We start from the raw sequence: 7,375 nt of genomic DNA on the forward strand, positions 1-7,375 counted from the left end.
CCCCCCCCCCCCCCAGAGGAAGGTACCAGGGGCAGGAGCAGGCAATGGCGCAAGGTGGAGATGGCTGGAGAAGAGGTGCCAGGAATTGAGGGAGAAAGCGCATGGAGCTGAAGATATGAGGGCAGTGGCAGTCTTGGGGGCTGCATGTGGTCTGCAGAGCAGGGAAAGAGGACAGGCAAACCGTTAACGTAAAGAACGGAAGAACTGCACCACACTTGAAGGGAGACCTGGCTCCTCCCTCAGAACAAGATCTGTTCAGGGGTATGGATTTCTCTTCTGCTCAGTCTGATCTCATCCTATCGACAACCCTTTGAATCCAACACGTCTTTCCTCATCTGCACAGGGCTCCAGCCAATCTCTGATTTCCCTCAGACAGGGGCAGGCCCCTCCCCTGCTCAGAGGGCACCCTGCAGAAAGCTTTCTCCATCACTTCACATGGACTGCAGAGAAGAGAATAATTAATCTTCTGTGCTACCGAGAAATGGCACCGGGGCAACTGCACAGCACAGATTCAGATGCAGGGATGACACATGGGCTGAACTGTCGTCTCTCACTTTCCCCTGCCACAGAAGCCAGTGCTAACTGCTGGTTTTATCCACCACTGTCCACATCACCGTGACAATAAAGCTTGCATATAAGGCCATTTGGAATTAGCAAAACCACTGTGCAGCAGCCAGTCCCTCCAGTACGGGACAGCCGAGAAAGCAGAGCAGTAAGCCTCAGAACAGTCTGTACTGTAACCCTTCTTCTTCCATATGTATATGATGAGATCTTATGGGCTGCAATACTGCCAGAAAGCAGATGATATTCATCTCCTCTACATGCTAAGCCCATGTGATAATATTCTCCAGACTTGAAGACCTAACCCTAATCTGGGCCAGAGTGAAGCAAGGTAAACCGATGAAGTCAGGTGACAGATGAGTTTCAATCAGAGGGTCCCAAAGTTTCACTCCTGACAAACCATTTCAAAGGGACAGTACTGCATCAAAGGGACCTGAGGACTGCATTTGGCCTGGAGGCCACACTTTGCTTTAACTGTTCAAAAAAGAGCTACCAGGCCACATCAAAAGGGCTTGCTGCCATGTTTGGCCACGGGCCACACTTTGGAGACCCTGGTCCAGATGCTCAGGGCACTGCTACTACAGCGATGGACATGTGGCATGAGAATCTACAAAGAGCGGAAGAGAATGAAGATGCAAGGGGTGTACCTTAATTGCCAGAGCATCTGCTCAATTTGCTAATGGCATTCTCTGCAGGACCACGCTGTCCACTGGAGATCCTGGATCCTGCAGCAGCAACAACTTGCAATTCTGCTCTCAGCTGCCTCGGAGTAGGTGGCCTCAGCTACTTCTCCTGAACACAGTTCTTACAGCATCATGTCTGGCTGTGTCACCTCAGGACGTATTACTACGATGCACTCTCCTTGGGACTACCCCTGAAAAGCATCAGCCGCTGCTAAAAGTACTGGGGAAGGCAGACGTGGGCTCAGAACCTTTGCTCCCTGAACATGCTACTAGCGGACTTCCAGGTGCAGGTCTCGTGGACAGTCACATTTGCTGAACTTTAAAGTTACCCTGAACAATGTTACCCCGGAGATGTGCTCACCCCATCAAGCACACTGGCACAGAACAAAATATCGTTGAGCGGTCTGCAGACCCCCAGACTCAAAGGAACCACTTCTCCTGGCACTGCTCGTTACAAGAAGCATCTGCTGGACAGCAGAGCACAGCACAAAGATTACTGGATTCATCACACCGTGCGTGTGAAAACCACGAGGCAACAAAGAATCTAACCGGTTAATATGGGGCCAACTCAAATAGTTCGTTGTTTCTGTGAATGTGGTATCTAAACTCTTTACCTTGCTTTTAGCATGGCACACCTCAGCTTTGTAAGCCAGTCATGATGGTACTGAGACCCCTGACTTCCCATTACTGCCAACCACTCGCTCTCACACCTAGAGCTGAAATCCTCTGTACCCTGCATGCCCATCACTGTTGAAATCACGAACAGCAGAGAGCACTCCTTTGAACCAAGACTGTACTGGTTTATCTGGACTCAGATTCAAAGATGAGTGGGGTAGATGCTGTTAGCTAATGTTCTATAAAGGTAACGCAGATTTTAATACATGCTAAACCAGCCAAGCTGAAGCCTAGGGTGTGTTAGTTAGAATAATACCTGCTAAAAATACACTTAAATCCTAGTCAAGGCTTAAGAAATTGGCACCAGAAGTGTCCCAGGACACAACCTAGAGAGGTAGGGCTTTAAGTAGGTCACACGCAAGTTGGACAGAAAGGGACTCCTGTTGCTGGACTCTACACTGGCCTTTCCCTACTCAAGTTTTCCAACAAAGCATCTCTACAAGAACCCCTCGTGTGCAGCAAGTTGGTGATCACTGAGCAAACTAGCATCACTACTGAGGCAGAGAGATGAGCACGAGGAAGGGAAAGAGCTGTGACTCGACCACACCAGGACCCACTCCTCCTTCCCAGAACTATTTGCCATGTCTGCAGTGGGACGTGTGGATCCTGGACTGGTTTCCATGGCTGGCTCTGGACTCACCACCGAGTCCCCTATTTACTGGAGGCCTGTCCTACTTGTATAGAGGGACTGCTCATGACATGGTAGTACTCATGTACAGCAGTAGAGCCTATCAGCCCCAATAACTGACCAGGACCCCCCTGCTCTGGGTACAGTACAGGTCATAAAGACCGTTTCCTGCCCCAAGTCATCAGATCTCATTCACAGACCAGCAAATCTACCCGTAGACAGCTGGCACCACAGCCTACCAGAGGGGCAGATATTCACAGCAATAGGGAAGCAGCTGTGGCAGCAGCATGCTCTTGCTGCAGCCCTTTGCAAGCTGATCCTGCCTGGCGTCTCCAGGAAACAGAGGTGCGCGGGGCAGATGGAAACGTCTCGCGCGCCTGTTTCCAGGAGGCTCAGTGGAGCCAGCCTGAGCAGTGGCTGCAGGAGAACGCGCCACCTGCCACCTTCCAGTAAGAAGGCAGGCACGCGGCTTCTGCTGCCGCACTGCCTGGTCAGCTCTGACGTGCCTCACAAAGGAGGCGGTGCACAGGCCAGTTCTACCTAGTGCAGCGGCATCCCAGCTGAGAACCACTGGGCTACGAGAAATCCTTCTCCGCGCAGGCTGGGCCCCAACCTTTGCCCTGTGCCGCTGTACATGGGCACTGTGATGCATGTTACAGCGCTCAAGCTTAATTAGGGCACTGAGCACAGAGGTGAAAATGTTAACCTTAAGACATCCCTACCTGGTTTAAAATACCAGCCTGCTCGGAACGTAACACCTCAGCAACATAATGATTTCCTAACTCACACAGCCAAGCCAGAGCCTCTAGTCCTCAGCATGTCTTGAAGCAACAAGGCTTGTCAACTAATACAGCTAGCATGAGATCATGCCAAAGTCAGCCTAATAAATCAGCTCAGTTAAGTTTGTGCATGTTCAGGGGGCCACGTATTTACAAGTAGCTTACATCAAGTTAGATTCACTTGGAAAATGACTGAAACCTTCACAGTTACCCCCATTATTCTAAATGGATTTCTCCAGATGTAAGCTGTTTTTAAATATATCCACACCTGGGTTCCCACCAATTCAACTAGATCAATTAAGAATACTTTTCAGTTAAATCAGTGCAAGCTGAGTGTGTGGATGAGGCCTATGTCCTAGGGACTGCCTCACCTCTAGGACTGTAACTGTGCATATGAACTAGAAACTGATGGGAACACAGAACTATCAATCCCAAAGTAGGAAAGCACACTCAACCACTGGCCTAAGACTCTGGAATTCATTCACAGAGATAATGCGAACGACCACAAACCTTAGCATCTTCTAGAGCAGTTATTAAGATGTAGAAAATCTCCCCCCAATCTGGGGACATGAAAACTCAGTGTGTACATTTCAGCGAGGACATCAGGTAGTATGCAGAGGACTGAAAAACAGAAAAAAAAAAGTATTAACAGCTACTAGCGTGGGAGGGTAAGATTGTGATTTGTAAAAATAAATCTTGACAGACAAATTCTATTACATTTTTGATAGTACTGTAAAAGCCAGAGGATGAAGGGAAAGCCTTATTTGGATTTTTTTAAAGCACCTGATGCTGTGTCATGAAACCGAATTCATACTGGATTGAAACTGACTGAAGGCCTGCGAACAAAAAGAGTTCCATAAATGAATATATTTTAAGTGGGGAAGGAAGGGAACACTGGGTGTTGTACGAGTCAGTTGCTGGCCAAGTAATCTCTGAAAATCTAAATGAAGGGAGCAAACAGTTAATGCAGATAACTAATGAATGATAGTATCTTCTAGTTCTTTGTAATTAAAGCCAAACAATGTGGGTTTATGGAAAATAGATTTTGTCAAACTTGCTTAAGATCTTTTTTAATGAGATTATCAGTTTGGTTTATAAAGAGAAAGATGTTAATGTGACAGACTTCTGCAAGGCATCTGACTTGGTATCACACTACATTTTGATTAAGCAACTAAAATGATAAAAAATGAACATGGTATATATTAAATGAATTAAAAACTAGCAAAGTGGCAAGGTCTTAAAATGCAGCCATACAGAGGGAATCAGAGCATATGGGTATCTAGTAATGCCTAGAATTGCTGCTAGAATTATCAGCTCCATGCTGGTTAACATTTTCATCAAACATATGGAAGAAAACAAAATCGTTGCTGACAATTTACTGGTAACACAAAAACTGGGGGACAGATAAATAATAAAGACAACAGATCACTGACACAGACAGTTCTGGACTGCTCAGTAACCTGAGCTCAAGCGAACAATACATTTTTAATATGGTGACATATAGCCACATCTAGGTTACAATCTGAAGAACTACCATCGAAAGCAGCAACTTTGAAGATCTACGGGTCATGGAGGACAGGGAGCCGATCCTAGTGCTTCCAGTGCAGCCAACTGGGCTAGCACATAACCACTGGAGACACGAACAGAGATTAATGACTAGGAGAACGGGGGCTTTACCTCTGTACTGTGCACTGGTACAACCACTACTGTAACGCTGCATCCGCACCTTGAGGCTGTTAATATCTGGGGAAGGACTCACAGAAGAGCCATGATGATAATTCAAGAATTGGAGAGACTGAAGGAGCTCATTCAGTTTAGCTTAATAAAACAGGTTACAAAATTAGCTTAACGTGGAACAGATATTGCTCGGGCTTTTCAGTCTACTAGACAAAGACATTACAATGTCCAGTGGCTTCAATGGCAGGATGTTGAAACTGCACCCATTCTTGGGGTGGAAAGATGAACAGATGATACCAGGTTTGGGGTGGAGGAGTAGCCATGCAACAGTCAATATTTTGCAGGCCTGCTCTACCCCACGGTAAATAGAAGCTAGAGCACGGGATGGAGTGGATGTAGAGACAGTTATGATAGATCAGCTGATTTACAGCTGTTTTCACTCTATGTAATGAGCCAGTTTGCTCACACACTCAGACTAGAAGAAGTCAGGTATAAATTGGACGGGGTTGCAATGGACTCTTCATCAATGGAAACTTTTAAAGCAAGATCGGATTTTTTTTGGTTTTGTTTTACACCTCTGCTCTAGTCTACACAGGAATTATTCTGAGCAGACCCTATGGTTGATGTTGTGCAGCAGATTAAACTAGATGAGCACAATGGCTCCTTCCAGATTTATAATCTGTGAATAACTGGGGGGGAGAAGGGGCTGCTTACACCCTTAAGATGAAAAGTAACTAATACTTTATAATACAGAGGAATCTAGGGCAGGGTGCTGTAGCATCTTGGGGCTCCTTGAGACCCTTTCGGGGGCACTGCAGAGAGTAGGTGTGCAAACATGATTGACAAGATAACCCAGAGGTTTCAAACAGGAATCCATAGTGTCCTGACCTGTTGTGGCCGTTCTGAGTTCTTTGCAAAAAGAGAACTGCTCTATTATTTTTCTGTATTAAACAAATACAAACAGTGAAAAATAAGAGTTGGCATTTTCCAAGGGTACCTCAAGCCTATGAACAGGTGCCTTCAGTCTAAAAAGGTTGAGAACCACTGATCTCAAGATTGAATGCGTGAAAATAACAGAGACAACTTGGAAAAAGGCATCTACTACTTCCACATTATTTCCCCCCACAATATACATTCTGCTCAGGAGAGAGAAACCTGAGATGAAGGAACGCTAAGAGACTAAGGAATCATAGATGGAGACACCAAATTACCAACAGCGCAGATCTGTTTCCAGAGAGGTGAGCAAACTGTTATGGGCAGGGTGAAGGCCACCAGTGTGCCCCCCAGAGCAGTCTCAACCCAAAAAATGACACAGGGGTCGCTGCCCCTCCTTCTTCCCTGCCAATCAGACAGGAGTTTGACAACTGGCGCTGTAGCGAAAAATCCCAATATAGTGTCGGGATGCATGCAAAAGCCGTGTCACAAAGCAGGGAGGCAAGAATCCTTCCATACACAGCTCTGAAGCGAGTCCAGCTGGAGTGCTGCACCCAGGCCTGGGCACCTCGAGGTTGATCCTGAACACCTGGGGAAGCATGGGAGATGTGCCACCCAAACCGATTAACTGCACAGCCACTGCAGGGCCCTTGCCCTGCGCATTGCTTCCAACTTCTGCGCGGTATCCAGATTACAGTGTCTTCTGCACAAAAGACCTGCCTTCCACCTGCCCTGAAAAACATTCTGTACATTTTTGGATGGTGTGTAAGAGCAACAAAAATAAGCTAGAAGGAAATATCAAGATGTTGAACATACAGAACTGTAAAACCCATAACGAAGAAGTGTCCAGGCAAACGGTACCAATGTAAAGGGGAGGCAAGGAGATGCTTAGCTCAGGCCAGAACTGTTACCGTGTTTTCTGTCACTCTGAGTGAGCAGGGACAGGATGAGAATTGGTAGAAATCAAGGGAACTCTCACAGTAAGATGGGTGTTGAGAGGACATGGGCATGGACATGTGGATACGTGCTAGCGCTTCATAATGTTAATCCTCCACGCAGGCTGGTGAAGCGCAACTCTTGTTCTGTCTGCGAAGGTCAAACACAAAAGTGAAGAAACTCATTCAGACCCACATGGCTAATTAGGAGGCTGAGCCATGGTTACAGACACCTGACCCACTCCTGTGCTAAAGCCAGGGGATTATACTGCCGTCTCCTCTAAGCACAAATCACAGTCACCAAAGGGATGCGGCAGAGTGGTCAACCGCCAGACACATTTAAGAAAGGTCTTTTCAACTTGGAAGTCAGTTAAAAGTAGTTTCAGGAGCCACATCTGCCAGCATGCCTCTGTCAAGCTACATGTCCCTGTGTTTGCAGGGGAGTATCTGTGCTCTTGCTGAAAGGCCCCCCTCCCCCCCCCCCCCCAAAGCGAAAACTGACTG

General features: G+C 46.9%; 1 protein-coding gene across 1 annotated transcript in view; it reads right to left on the reverse strand.

The window, feature by feature from the left end:
- Positions 1–4,045, reverse strand: part of SETD5 (SET domain containing 5) — a 71,814-nt gene extending 67,769 nt beyond the window's left edge. Inside the window, exon 1 of the mRNA XM_019504896.1 lies at positions 3,837–4,045. The gene's annotated coding sequence lies outside the window, so the exon portion shown is untranslated. The remainder of the gene's footprint in view (positions 1–3,836) is intronic.
- Positions 4,046–7,375: the final 3,330 nt, after the last annotated feature.

This window comes from Gavialis gangeticus, unplaced genomic scaffold (genome assembly GCF_001723915.1).
Source record: "Gavialis gangeticus isolate Ggan-Ray unplaced genomic scaffold, GavGan_comp1, whole genome shotgun sequence".
In the NCBI taxonomy this organism is placed as follows: Eukaryota; Metazoa; Chordata; order Crocodylia; family Gavialidae; genus Gavialis; species Gavialis gangeticus.